General features: G+C 41.4%; 1 long non-coding RNA gene across 5 annotated transcripts in view; it reads right to left on the minus strand.

Moving 5' to 3' along the window:
- The window catches only part of LOC110475696 (uncharacterized), a 338194-nt gene that overhangs the window by 59942 nt on the left and 262862 nt on the right, over nucleotides 1-15390 (minus strand). Inside the window, exon 4 of one of the 5 annotated variants that reach the window (XR_014957037.1) lies at nucleotides 3487-5083. The exons of the other annotated variants lie outside the window; for them this stretch is intronic. This is a non-coding gene — a long non-coding RNA (uncharacterized LOC110475696). Of the gene's footprint in view, nucleotides 1-3486; nucleotides 5084-15390 lie in introns of those variants that run through there. 5 annotated transcript variants of the gene reach the window in all.

Raw genomic sequence — 15390 nt, forward strand, 5'->3', positions numbered from 1 at the left:
TTTCAGAAGATACTGTTTTCTTGCAGCTAAAAGGAACTGGAGATTCACCATATTAGTGATTCTGCAAGTGCCTTTAGATGGGAGAATTAACACCTACAGCAGGCAACATGATTGACTTGCATCACATCACCACTACCTTTCAGGAGCTTGACAGACACTAATTTTGGAAAGGTGTTTTGCATGGAAAATTAAATACGTGCGGGTGTTACTTAGCAACCTACAGAACAAGACTTTCAGAGCAGATAGAAAAATTACCAACTTGAAAGGATAAAGTTTGCTAATGTGTAGCAGCAGCAACTGTTCTTCAAAGCCTTTGAACTAAAACTCACCGCTGTACAGCCAGAGCCACACAACTGCCTTACAGCAGTCTCCTACAACTATTCAGCATTTTCTGTGGGCTACAACTAGGAACTGTAAAGCCACACAGTAGGAGAAAAATGCCAGCATTCAACTGGATTCTCAAGGCCTTCTACAGTTTTGGTTAAATGTTTTTACAAGTAGCTGGCTAGCCAGGGACAGGACAGATTGAGAAATTGCAGGGCTCTCCAACGCCAAGGACCACTTGAGCTAAACACCTCTTCAGCAGAAGCTTGTTTTGCCAACACCCACAAGCAAGGTCCCATTTTTCAGTTTATTGTACAAAGCAATACATCACAGTACAAACAACCCCACAGGCAGACAGGCCCTGTAGCACTGCACACAAGCAGTGCAATGCCACAGGGTTTGTGCTACAACCCTCTGTGAGAGGCCCAGAGACATCTACCTGACAAAGGAGCCAGGGCTGTTCAGCTTGCCCAAAACACCAATTCAGGAGACCAGTGGGAGATTTACAGAGTAAAAATGCACGAGCACACCAACATCGTTCAACTCAGCCACCAAAGCACGTTGTGAAGAGGGCACTTCTGGTGAGGAGTCCCAGGTGTGTTTATGCTTTTGGAAAATGCTGGCTCATGGTGAGAGAAAGAAAATGCACCCGCTGGAAGGTCTCCAAAAGACTGCTCTAAAACCCTCAACACCTTCCTTCTGCCCTGACCTTCCATAGGTGAATCCCTTTGTGCTGAGTGGAGCTGGGAAATCAGCCACAACCACACAGTCCCCAAAAGCAGCTGTGCACAGGAATCAAAATCTGCTCAATTACCCAGGACAGCAACAGAAGTCCAAATTACAGGTTTCCATAGTTTAATTACAAGCCACCTATCCAACGGATGGAGCTCTCCCATTAGGAATGGCTGTTCACACTTTTGGGCAATTAAAACAACCCGGTCATTATTCTGTTCTACAAGTCATAGTTCTGAGTTTTAGTGTCCCTGTCTCAGCTTTAATATTGGTTACTGCCATTTCAGAAACTTAATGACTGCAGGGTTGTTTGGATTTTTTTCTTTTTTAAGAAACTTACAGAATGTATCTTCCGCTACCATGTACTGATATGGAAGGATATGCTGCAAGTACAGCAAGGTTGGGCTAAATGTACCCTCTCAATCTTGATTTGCATAGAAAGAATAAACATAGCCAAGAAAACAAAGCTTAGAGTCTACAGAAGTATTTGTCACAGAATAGAGAAATAGTAGGCAGCAAGGCTTTCCTAGCAGTTATCTGGAGCCAGAAAGTAAAAATATTGTTCTTCCTGCTATTAAGATTTAAATAGATATTTAAGTCAATTGTAAAAGCAAGTCAGAGGATGGGAAGAAATATCAGTGTGGGAAGATATTACATAAACTGAGATGCAACTGAAAATAGAAAATTAGGAAAGTACTGTGATCCTCTTCAATCTACAGGTCAAACAGACCCAACTGCCACTATTATCTTAGTTCCCATTATTTGCTTGGGCAGGAAAGAGGGAACATTAGGGGGAAATCAAGTCTGAATGCCAAACTCCAAGCTCTGCATTTCGAAGGGATATAGCCAAGATTTTTAGCAGTTGTGTTCTCACCATTTACTGCCTTAAATATCATCCTATTCCCCCCACTGCCATGGGCAGGGACACCTTCCACTATCCCAGGCTGCTCAGGGCTTTTTCCAACCTGGTTTTGAACACTTCCAGAGATGAGGCACACAAAACTTCTCTTGGCCACCTGTACCAGGGCCTCACTCCCCTCCCAGCAGACAGAGGGTGCTGTGAAAAGAGGGACAGCTCTGACCAGGCACGAACCTTGGTTTCACTTTCTTGTCTGAGGAACAACCTTCACACCTTAGCCAGGTCTCACACTCATGAGCATCACAGCAGAGAAACATCGTGAAAATATAGCCATGGGTATTGCTGGGAGCACAAGCACAAAGGCAATGCAAACCCTGAGAACCTCACTAAGGTCAAACAGGTGGAAAACGTTATGTCACAGGATCCAGTTTCTTTCATTGAAGCTGAAGAAGAAGGACTTGTGGCTGCAGTTAGCAGCAGTTTAACCAGGAGTAAAGGCATCCTAAGCAGGGGAGAGGAAGGAAGAGTCATGCACTTATGCCAGTTTCACTGAAATCCATACAGAAGGAACAAAGAACTAAAAAAAGAAAAAATAAATAAATATCACAGTAGGAAGAGTAACCACTTTTACATGCTTCCATTAGCTATGCTAGACACTGAAAACAAAATAAGAACCTCAGAGTAAGGTAACAGAGCAAAGTGCATGGGTTTTTTTCCTTTTTCAATTTTTTTATTTTAAAGGTGTCCATATACAAAACCAAGTAGCATGACAGAAAAAGAAGAGGAACCAGAAGTACCTGCCCACAAAGGGGATTTCAACATGGTAAAGTTTAACTGAAACACAGTGGGGAAGTGAAACTGAATAGGAGAGGGGCTTGATGCTAAACATTAGGTTGATCTGCTCTTCAATTCTTTATGGTGTTTGTCATATACACAGTTAGGGCAGATGTACCTTATTCTGACATGAGTCCTTAAGGGTCGAGATGAACAACCATAAACAGAGGAAAAGAGCTATGCAATAAAAGCTTCTGATACCTTAATGGTGCTGAAGCTGAATGAGACACAAAAACACTGCAGAGAGTAACTTATTACCATTTAGGAACATTGTGCATATGCTGGTCAGGACCTGGGAGGTTCTATGGAATGAAACATCACTAATACCTCTGAGAATGTGCCAATTAATTTGAGAAAAAGACTCAACTATATCAAAGTCCCTACCAATTCTGCAATATCAGAGATGTAGATGCCAACAGGCTAGCACTGAGGAAAACAAAGCAAAGGATAAATAATTGTTCAGCCTTCACAAGCAGTTTTCAAAGCTATCTAGACAATCCACAGGTATTTCAATAGGGAGTGATTAGTTGTGCCAACTACTGGCTGTTGGTAATTGTACATTTTTACTTAAGGTACAAGTGCATCAGTGAATGTGTATTTATGAGAGCAGTCAGGCTGACAAGTATTGAGGGGCTGTTTGCATAAGACATTGTAATGAACAGCTTTATAGTCCCTTTATAGGTTCAAACAACCTGGTGAAAACCTAAGGTGGTTATAAAAAACATGAAAAGACACAGTTCTTTGCATGAGAAGTTTTATTCATTTTAACAAAATACACAGTTTTTAACAGGAACACTCACTCAGGATCCCTTTGCCCCCTGAGTATTGCCCTTCCAGATGAAGGATTCTGGATGTCTGCTGATCTAAAATCACATTTTGTAAAGTCCAGACAAGCTTAGCCAAACCATCCATTCCTTCATACCCAGCAGCCATCACAACCCTCCTGATTTCCATGGGGAGATGGCCCAGAGCTCACCAGTGCAGGGTTAACAGCACAGACATGTGATGTACAAGCTTCCCCATTTACTGCTGTGACTGCAGACCAGGTCTGGAAGGACAACAGTCCCCTGCTATTCCAGGCCTGATGTTCTCAAACTGAAACTGCCCTTTTCTCACTGTGTGGTGGATATGATGCACAAGTAAAGCGTATTAGGTTTGGTACCACTAAATGACAAGAGATCCAGCTGGAATCAGCACTCAAGACATTATCTTATTCCTCCCCAATTATTCCTAGGCACTTTCTGTATATAAGTCACACTATACACAGCATACTTTCAAAAGTCAGGCCTATAAATAGCTCCCCACTACTCCCTTCTCCAAAAAGAATTCCATAACTGCATAGCACACACATATATAGCTTTCCATCTGAAGATTTTTGAAAAAAAGAAAAAGTGAAACACCATTACCAAGGGAAACTAATGGATACTCAGAAAGCAGGCATTAGTTTCTGCCTGACCATCTACTCACGGGCAGGTGTCTCCACACTTCAATTCCTTGAAGTTTTATCCTCTTAACTAATTTCAAATCTACTGTCTCCAAGCTCTAGCTGACACCAGCTGGATCCCTAGTGTGAGCAGAGAGGGGGAGGCAGCTACTGGACATGAATTGCACTGTCTTCCTCAGAGACGTAAGGGAGGTAACTTGACCAAACAAAAATAAAAATTGTAGATAACCCTCCACTTTGTATTTCCAGGCAGCTGGAAACCCAGCAGACAATGTAGCTGTTGCTTAACAAACACAGAAATCTACATTGTATGCCAGGTTCATGCCCCAAACCTGGACAGTCTTCACACAGAACTGATAAAAACCAGCTGTGCACACCCAGTTCACAGTATGGTTTCCTCCCCTAACACACTGGAGGTATGCAGTCAGCAAAGGTGCTTCAATACCTTCCTTCACAGGAGAGGCTAAAGATCCTTCACTGAAAAAAGTGAAACCCACCGATCTTCTCAGCTCAAATCTGCAAATATGCTCATGGGTTTTGACTACTGTAAACCCTAGGACTAGGCTACAGAAAAGGCTGTTACTTTCCAAGCCACAACATCCAGGTATTTAATCTGATTCCCACTATGAAGCAGATCCAACAGATATCCAATCCTTTATTTGGGGCCACACCTCTGGAGTTAACTTGTTTGCACTGTGAACTTGTTCTGCACCCAGGAGAGAAGACAAATCCAACAAAAAGGCTAGACAGGAGGTAGGAGATGTCATCAGAGACCCAGTAGCCAGATGTAGCTGCTGATTGTAAAGACAGAATCTACACTGACTACTGAGCGACTGATGGGCAGCTACAAGTTCTGGGTTGATTGATCCACAGCATTAATCCAAAACGACCTGCAGAAACAATCAGGAAAAAAAAAATAAAATCAGTACGTGAAAGAGTTCTGGAGATTAGCCTTTGTAAATAAAGACTTTTCCATAATTGGTATCACACAGATTCCATGTGGACAGCAAACAGAAAAGTGTGTTGCCAGAAGTCACCTCAGGTATGCAGTCATTGGCTTTTAGAGTTAAACAGTACTCACAGTGTTCCTGCATCTTTATTCTGAAATAAACTGTTCCATCCCCATGTATTAGTAAAGACCTGCCCCCAAAAAGCCAATAATAAGAAATGCTCACAAACGTGAAGTAGAATAATAGCAGAACCAAAGTCACATTAAGTTTCTTCTTAATCCTCCAACAATACTGTACAACATGACATGAAAAAACCCATGAATTATGAAAAACCAGGCTGTTCTTAGTCTGTCAGAAAGAGCATTCAGTAAATAAAAGTAAATTTACAGGCATAGGGGCAATCCCAGAATGGGAAAACATCCCTCATTGCAGTGGGGAAACAACTACAGCTCCTGTGTAATTTAGCAGAGATAAGGAAAGACTCTTAAAGTGAATTTCTATTAGAAATCAGTCCAGCACATCAAGCCTTTGCACAAAAATCTCCCATTCATGGTGGCTGGGAAGTCTTCTGTCTCTGTTGTTAAATGAAGAAATCCTGGCTTCTCTCTGCCAGCTCAGGAGCTGCCCCCAGCAGAGTGCAGCACATCTGAGAAAAACCCCAGTGGATTCCTGCCCAGCTTGGTCTTTCACTGGTGGCTGAAATGTATTCCAGTTAACTCCTTGAACTCTTGCACGTGTTAAGATTTTCACTGCAAGAAACGTCATTTTTCGTAAAAAACAAACAAAAAATGCCCATCAAATTAGAAATGTTCATTAAATATTTCAAGCATTTGTTTAAATAAAACATTTATCTGGGAACTGGGAGGACTTTCTGTTGCATCTCACGATGCTCCAAGCAGTTGCACGCTGGGCAGAGAGGGAAGAGAGGAGCAGCTGTCCCCCTGCGAGCTCTGCGATCCCAGGTACCTGATGGGTCGGTGTGGGGACACATGGAGGTGACATAGGGCTTGGGGTGTTCCAGAGTGGTTTATTAGGTGGAGAAAATGGTGCCCAAGACCAGCTTGGGAGGGCAAACAGAAGGGTTCATACAGAAACTCAGGAGGAGGGGTGTAGGAACAATAATCAATAACTGAGGAGGGGTCTAAGGCGGGACTGACAGATCATAAACCTATCGGGTAATAGGGGAGTGAACAACACAAACCAACAAATGGGGTGTCGAGTGTAACTAAATGGACAGGAACACTCTGGAAGAAGGGGAGGGGAGTAGAAGTGACAGGGAACGTTCCAGGGAAAGGGAGGATTGACAACTTGGAGGGGAGGAGGTTAGGGAAGAGCTTGGGAAGATTGGCAACTGGGGAGGGAAGGAGATTAGGAAGGAAGGAAATGAACGAATATTGAACAAACATCAATTTAAGGCAAAAACACACCACAGCAACTTTCAATTTCAATGACAGAGTATTTTAATAACCATCAGCCTGCCAAGTGGGTTTTTTCCCTTTCTTTTTAAACACAGAATCAAAACTCTGTTTAAAGTCAGTCAGTCTTACTGACTGTACAAATTTTAATGTATTTTTAATAATTTTTTTGAGTACTATTATGACTAATGTTTGATTACAGCAATATCAGCGGTGATTCAAGACTGGTCAACTGCAAAGGAAATAAGAGAACAGCTTGCTGTCAGATACTTCTGGAAGAGTGGTAGTCACTATGTAACCACTGTAATATAACCATGTGGACACGGCTGAACTTTTTTTCACAACAGGGTTTCACAATAGCATTTATTAATGATGAACAAACATTATTTAGCCATATGTACCTATTCCAACCTCTGGAGCTTGCAGAACAGGGAGGTTTCCCAGGAACAGGTACCAGAGGCACGAAAGCAGCAGCACTGAAGATGGGAATTGGACGCTTCTCTGCTGGAGCAGAGATTTGCACAACACATTCACTGCAACCTGTCCACTTCTCCCTCCTTCTGTAGGCAATAATCCCAACCCTTCCCTGGCTTCAATCCTCCTCAGGACAAGCCAACATAACCCACTGCAGTATTGCCACCATGCTGCAGCTTAGAGCTAAAGCCATTTCCAACCTCAGAGCACAACACCTCCAGCTTCCCTCTCAGCCAGGGCCTGTCAGTATTCATGAGGCAAAGGATCATCCCTCCATAAACAAGGAGACAGCTTTTCCACCACAGGCACTTTGGGCTTGGGGCCACTCAGAGGAAACATCTCCCCTTCCATCCTCAGTCAAGCAGGCTCTGGAGCAAGCCAGCACGGTCACTGTGTCTTCAAGGAGAGGCCAAGAGGCTCAGACAGCAGCTTTATGAGACTTTTGGTGGTACAAGTGTTATTCTTAAATTGTAAATTTTTATTTTAATGAAAAAACTTTATTTGTTACATTATCAACTATTCTGTCGTTTGTGAGTTTTAGCCAGAGCCCCTGCACCTGTAGGAGGAAAAGTAAGGTGAGGGGATGAGCACAGCAATGAACCCAAATATCACCCTCTGTTTTAGGGCAGGTGATGCTGAGGGGCAGCTGCTGAATAGACCCCCAGACTTTAAGGGTGTGTATTGGACTCAGCTTTATCCCAGCCCTAAGCAGGCCAGCAGGAAAAAGTCTAAACCCCTCAGACAACAAAAGGTTGGGCCACTTCAATTTCAGAGCTCCTGCAGGAAGGGAAAGGGAGGAGGTTTGTGAACACTTCAGAGATGCAGAAGCTCTTTGCACATATGCAACTTGAAGCCTCAAGCTGTACCATAATCCTGAGCAGTGCCTGGGTTTGGTATTTGTGCAGACAGAAGTCTCACTGCTTCATGAAAGCAAAAAATACCAAGTTACTGAAAAAAGCCCACCATCTGTTATCATCTAAATCCAACAGGCAAAGCTCTGACACTGGTGAACTGTTTTAATATAAAGGTTTATTGCCAAAAAAAGCAAGATGCAACCGAGTCCATCACCATATCATGCTAAAATTAGAAAAAAAACAAACCTGGATGCGTGTTGTGCATTAAATACAAAGGTAGGTGATCAGAAAACACGTGAATCACCTCCTAACAGATTCACACCTTTACTTGCTGAATCCAGGTATGTTTAATATGACTGAATGATCTTCAAGTACATCAGTCAGGGCTGGAAACACAACAGCATAGGCCACCAGTGTTTTTCCAGTTTGGATTAAACATGTAACTTTGCAAATCAAAGGTCTAGATGTGGAATTGATAGGGAACAGAACAATCAGGTAGGTTCTCATCAAACAGCTGTGCTGTGAGAGTCACATCATGGGCTAATACATTCTAAGCATAGGGATGGCACTGACAAGCATTAAAATCTGTAATGAAGCAGGGGAAAGATATTCAGTACAAATATTTTGGTGGATGGGGAAAGGAAGAAGGGAAATACCAATTACTTGTGTTTGAACAATAGCTCCTTCCATGAAGCTACTGAATCTGGTAAAATGTTTTTGTCCTGGGCAGCACAGCCACTGGTGTCCAGTGAACTGATCACAAAGAAATAGATGCCATTTTACTGGTTTGTTTAGAACCCATACTGTGATATTTATAAGTGGGGAAGCTGGATACTTTAAAAAAAAAATAGTTTTTAAAAAAATCATTACCTGGATGCCAGCTTCAGTAACTTCCCAAACAAAAGCAAGCCAGCATCCCTGCAAGTCCAGAGATGACAGTTCTGCTGAGATTTAATAAAGCCATCGCCAAGGACAGCCAAAACACATAATTTAGTGCACTGGCACTGCAGTTGAAGAAATATTTCCTCATGCCTAATGCACAATACAATGGAATTTCAGCATTTACCAAGCATGCCAAGAACTTCTAATTACCTAATATGAACTTAGGCAAAGAGCCATTCTGTCTTAAGTTCTGAATTCAGTAAAACAGATCAGTGCATTGTTTCAAGCGAGTAGGCACAGAGTTTACAAAGGAAATTCACAATCATGGAGCTCAGCTCTGCACTGCAATACACACCACTTAACAAAATGGGAAAGTTAATCAAGGCAGTAACTTTTCTTTCTTAAGAGCCCATGGTAATGACACAGAAGGTGAAACATTAAATACAGGTGTCCAATTAAAACTCATTCTCACACACATGAATTCCTCTGCAGTTACATAATTATGCCAGAGCCAGGATATCTCTGCAGCAAAGCATGTTTTCAGTGATCCCAGCTCCTGCATACCTCAGACCCTGTGACTGTAGTGGTCAAACCCATTCAGACCAGCTGATGGTCACTTGACTCTCTGCACTATTTATACATTGCTCTATTAAATGAAGCTTCTGATTGGGCTGAATAGATTTATGAAAATCCTGCCCAAGACATTTCTTAAATTGCTTTGCCAGAGAGCACTAGTATGAGCAAGCCTAGGGAGGTACAGAATTGGCACAGCCTACTAAAACAATTTCCTAAAGGCAAAACCACTCTCAAAGGCCAACTAACTAACTTGTTTTTAAAATCTGATTGCTGATAAATGCAAACAGTTACCTTTAACCAGGACCTTCTTCTGCACTGACCTCACAGACATGGCCTTTGAAGGATTTGATACAGATAAGAAACTGACTTAGCTGCAAAAATCCCTAAAGGATACTGTAAATAATTACTTATATGAGCATGCAAAAAATGACCAAGCCAAGCTGCAGACTAACTCAACATACATTTTACAGCCACAATAAAATGTGTCTCATAAGGAGTTAAGAAAGCTCTTCATGAAATTGATGGAATAATGAAGACTGCACCTTTGAAGAGTGGCAGAAAAACTTCCATGGAAGGGTATAAGCATGAGTTAAGATCCCTCAGCTAGGGGCTTCTGTATGCTAGGAAGTAATGAACTAAATTTCTATAATGTCTACATTCGGACCACACTGTTCTGCAAGTGAGTAACATTCAGTTGTCAGCTATTGTTAGTGCATGCTCATACTCCAGTGTATTGTAACTGTCCTCTGGATGGTAATAGAATGTGAGAAACTGAATAAACTTATTCATCAAATCACAATTTTATGAGCAGTAAGGTAGAATTTGATACAAAGGCAGCAAACAGTGCCAGTGAAATTTCTGTTTAGGTACATGGTGTTAAACAAACACCTCGCCAAAGGATTCCAGCTCTGTTTTTTACTAGACATATGGAAGGGAGTGCTGTGCACAGGAAAGGTATTAGAGAAACACCCACAGCCAGACCTGCCTGCATGGACACAAACCAAACATTTCGAAGCATGAGGCAGGGTTACAGTGCAGGTGGCTGCCAGAGCACAGAAAGGTGAAAAAAAAGAGTGAAAAAACCTGTGTGTCCCGAGTTCCTCTCAGCAGTCACAGCCTCTGTGCCACTGCATTGGGTTTGCCAGACTCACTGCCCAGGAGCATTTTCAGAACACATCAGGGTGTAGAACACGTGCAGAACAGACCCACCCAGCCATTCAAGAGGCAAATAGCTGGTGCTCACAGCATATCAATACTGTTGTAGTAGAGATGTTAAGGATTCAACAGCCAAAGAATTATTTTATCAGTTTCTTAGCTAGCTTAATTCCCTTTTTCTAAACAGCATGCATGCACCTTGCAACAGCACACCCCCAGCATGCCAAATATCAACAATTTGACAAGCAATGCAGCTGAAACATGAGCAGAAACGAAATGGGTAATCACAGAAGATTGTATTTTAGTGCTGATATGATTCAGCTGAAGACAAGACTAAATACTAATAAATCCTGATGCTGGGTGAAATTAGGCAGGCCTAATTTCTCAATACCCCTACAGCACATAATCTGATGGCTGGGCTCTGAAAGCCCTGCTATGTCCTTGCCATGCAATTCAATTCAAGCTATCACGTACTTCCACCCTCTATAGTACCTGGTCTGTGTGGAAAACAGGGGCCCTCATCTTTAGTAACACTAATTTATTCACGCTGGATACTTAACGTGCAGAAAATATCAGGGAAAGAAAACACCAGCATGAAATGGCAAGCACTTAGTAAACAAGTGAAATCACACCAGGGATGAGACCAGCTTGGATGATCCAGAAGTTGGGTAACAAGCCACGTGCCAACAATTTCTAAGACTAACTCGCAGCACTGACAGTGTGATCCTTCTTTATCCTTCTCAAGGACCTACTTTAAAGATAATTACTCTTCTAAGTGCAGTTAGTACTTACTTCAGAGGAGAACAGCATTTGTGTTAACTTCACAAAACAAGGCACTTGATTAGCCAATTATGCAGGTGATGTTACAAAGCTACCTGCTCCTGTATCACACCCTAATATGCAACAGAAGGGTGGGGAATAAAAATTCATTCCCTCTCCTGTTGCCCACCATCTCCTACTTGTCTTCCTGTGAATTCAACTGGGGGAGGTAAACACACCTTCCTCCCTCCCTTTCAGCCAAGTGCAATATGAAACAATCTATGCTGAAAACTTAAAATGTTTCTGATCACCTGCCTGTGCTATAGGGAAAGTAACTCTGGTCCCCCAAGCAGACCTGGGCAAGTGGAGAAAGACAATAAAGTGCTACCTAGATAGGTGTTTTAAACCAATTAATCCTGTAGGATTATGAATCTGGGCTACAAGCATGGTTTGGGCATTATTGTGCCTTAAGAATCAGAGATACTCAGTTTATCCCTCCAAGCCATAATTTAGATGACAGCCACGTTTCTCCTCTCATAGGTGCTAGAACCAGCCCAAAAATCAGAGCAAGTCCACACAAGGTATCCCAGTTATCTTACACAGCAGCAATCTTTACCCTGAAACACAAGGGGGCAACTTTTAAGTGTGTCAAAGAAAATGCATAGTCTACAGCTTCAACAAAAACACATATATAGTCTTAAGGTGGATGCCAAAAAAAAATCATCAGGGGCCATTAAAGCACTCAGAAGTCTGGAAATCTGAACATAATGCCCAGACTACAGTGCAGATGCAGTTAAGGTCTTGAAAAAATTTGAAATTAAACCAGAATTGGTGTTTTAGATAAGTCTTCTGCAAATGACTTAGACAATGAAGAACCTTTCAACAACCAAAAATAAAGTTTGCAATTCTTCAAGTGTTAAGAAAGCTTTTCTAGGGACATCTGAAAGCCAAGGGCACATTTTATCTTGTCTGAAGATTATCACATGACAACAGCATGCTACTGTGCCACAGAGACCTAAATGTGTGTTTATCCCACAGCTCACATGACTTTGCTTCCTTTAGACCATAAACAGTGAAGAGAAATACGTTTAGCAGAAAAGCAACAGGTACAATGTACTAAGAAGTTTCCTAAAATAGGCATCTATTCTGCAGAACCCAGGGTAATATTTACTGGTATTAAATTTGCATAAAGTAATAGTCACCAGCAAGTCACACACAGGTTACAAACACCAATTAATGCAGCTCTACAGAGGCAATATCCTGTATTTTACTGAGGAGAAAACAGGAATAGTGATGTGTAAGGGACAGTGGCATCAATGCTTTCAAAGTTAACAAGATTCTTATACCAAATTGGTACTCCCAGGAACACTGTGGAAGCAGTCACACAGTTCTAGCTTTATCAGCAGAGGAGTTTTAAAGCATACAGGGAATTAAGGATCCCTAGGGAAAAAAGAAAATTGTGTTTTACTGAAACAACCATTAAAATGAAGAGCCCCTGGCTCCTTCCACATAAATCCACACACACACATCACTGGAGTGATCAGGTAAATAAGGACAAAACAAGTGCCTTGGCAAGGGAGAGGGATGGCTGTCAATAGTGCTTCATTTTCTTTAAGCATTTCAGCAGAAAGGCCTGTTTGGACCTGGGACTGTATGACATGGGCCACCAGCTGAGTTGTATCATAAGGCCACCAACTAAGTGAGTGACACGTGTAAGTCAGAGCCAGGTGCCCTCTCGTGCTTGACATCATACAGATAATTAAGAGGTAGCCAAAACATGGGGCTGCATCCATCAGTGCAAAAGCTGTTTGCTCACAGGGAATGCTAATCACTAAACTTCTAGAAAATGTCACAGTAACTATGCTAAAAAGGCACAAAAGTCTGGGGTAAGTATCAAATAGGATCCTGAAGAAAAACCACAAACCCGCAATCTTAGTAGGTCAAAAAAATTCATGTGAACATATTATGATATTAAAATTTAACTTTGACTTTACCTTTTTTTTTTTTTCAAAAGGGGAAATACAGAACCTGGAAGAGAAGACGGAACTTATAGAAATATTTTGTGCAAGTGATACAACTCCCACAAAACCGAACAGAGGAGGCACCAGCTGGAAAAGCATCTTCTCTCATGGTAGATACAATCTCTAGGCTGTTTTACCCACTCACAATCTTGCCAAGATTATCTTTCAGTTTTTCCGTAACATGGACTGTTTTTAGACCATCTCCAAGAAAAAGGCAAAAATTAGCCCAGGACTGTTGTGTAAGATGTGACTGGAAAGAACAGAAAAGTAACTCACTCGAATATCCAATTAATTGGGATACCTCAAGAATCTCAGGAATACCCAAAAATTCAAAAGTACATCCAGGACAAACAGGAAGAAATATTGTCCTTCACCAAGGTGACCTTACAATGAAGGCAAATTTATTCAGGGCAAGCAGTGACTATGGTGACAGGAATTCACAATATTGAGAAGAAGAATCAGAACAACAATACCAGTGGGTTTGAACAAGGCCTCTTGAAGGGAAATCCTGGATAGTATGGAATACCAGTAATATCTAATCTTGTATGGATTGCTAATAGGTTCAGGCTATGACAAAACAGCAGACCACAGCAATCATAAGGTGGTCTCACTTTTGAACTGTGTATTAAACAGTATCTGCTACCAAAGCTTTGAGATTAACACCCCACTACAACAGTGTGTAGCAGCAGACAGTGATTAACCTCATTCTGCAATTTGAGAAGGTCTCTTGGAGAGTTATGAACACTGTGTTACAACAGCAGATTTAACTGGAGCTTCTCATGACATTCCTGATGTGGCCTGAACGAGCACTGCTTCAGGAGTGTGTGACCACAGGTTCCAAGGGAAGAATTCCACTGAAAAGCCATTATTCCTGTTTAAATATGCTTAAAACACCAGCTCAAAGCAGGCTGTATTATAGAAACCCAGGCTATACCTGCCCTATTTCACTCAGTTTGACTTACTTGCAATGCCCACTGCAATGCCCAATTTAACAATTAGTCATTGCTAAATTCAGCTACTTCATAGGACATCTATTCTAAACAAGCATTATCTAGTCTTACTCCCAGAAACACCTTTGCAGAGCAGGAGCAAGTCCTGGTTATTCCTCTGATAAGTTTTAAGGGTTTTGTGGGATTGTTTGCTTTTTTTATTCCAAGTAATTTTAAGGTATTCAAGTACTAAGTTAGCCACAGTACACTAGAATAAACAACAGAGCATTTTTGAATCAGATCTACTCCAACTCAACAACTTTCTGCCCAAAAGGGCTTTTTCATAATCAGAGATGCAGCATGAACAGATGACAGCAGAATAGTCTCTTAAAGGTAGGGTTTTCAAGACCAGGACAGCAAGGATGATCAAACAACCCAAAGACTTAGGGTACATCGGAATACTACAAGCATTTCAAAAGGGCAAAACTCAAAGCCAACTTAAGTATGAATTAGGAAGCAGAGGACACAGACCAATCATTTCAGCTGTTTGCATCAGTATTGTAAATGAGGAGTGCACTCCAGAAAGGAGATTTGTTTCACAAGTGAAGTGGTCTCCATCTCTCTACAGCTGCAAGACACTGACAGTGTGCCACTACATGGTTTGTTGGTCTAAAAAGAGACATATCAGTAGTAATCTCTGCAATAAGCACAGGAGGTAAGTGGCAGAGTTCTATACTCACGCACAGTAGTTTATCTAAATGCAAGGTTAGCTGGACAAGGAAAGTAACATTCACTGCAAAATACTGTACAACAGTCAGTAATGTGTCAGATGCATTGCTGCACTTAAATTTAATCTTTGAAGCAAAGCCTTTGGAACTAGATTCCTATTACAGGTCAAGATGACATTGAGAAAACTTAAATTTAATAGAACTGAAATGTGGCCATATAAAATTTAGATCACACACTGCATACTTTTATTCCTAATATCAAATGAAGGAAACATTGCCTTTGTAGCGTAACAGCTGTTAAAATTCTAAATATTATCAAAACATTTTAAAAACACCAGGTAAATTTATACTGATAAATCATCAGGTAAAGTCTAGTTAAGCCTGACAGCTTGTAATGCATAGCAGTAACACAAGAACTACTATCAAAAAGCCAGTCTCACTCCTTTCTAAAGAT

The sequence above is a fragment of the Lonchura striata genome, chromosome 1 (genome assembly GCF_050655825.1).
Source record: "Lonchura striata isolate lonStrDom1 chromosome 1, ASM5065582v1, whole genome shotgun sequence".
NCBI classification, from domain to species: Eukaryota; Metazoa; Chordata; class Aves; order Passeriformes; family Estrildidae; genus Lonchura; species Lonchura striata.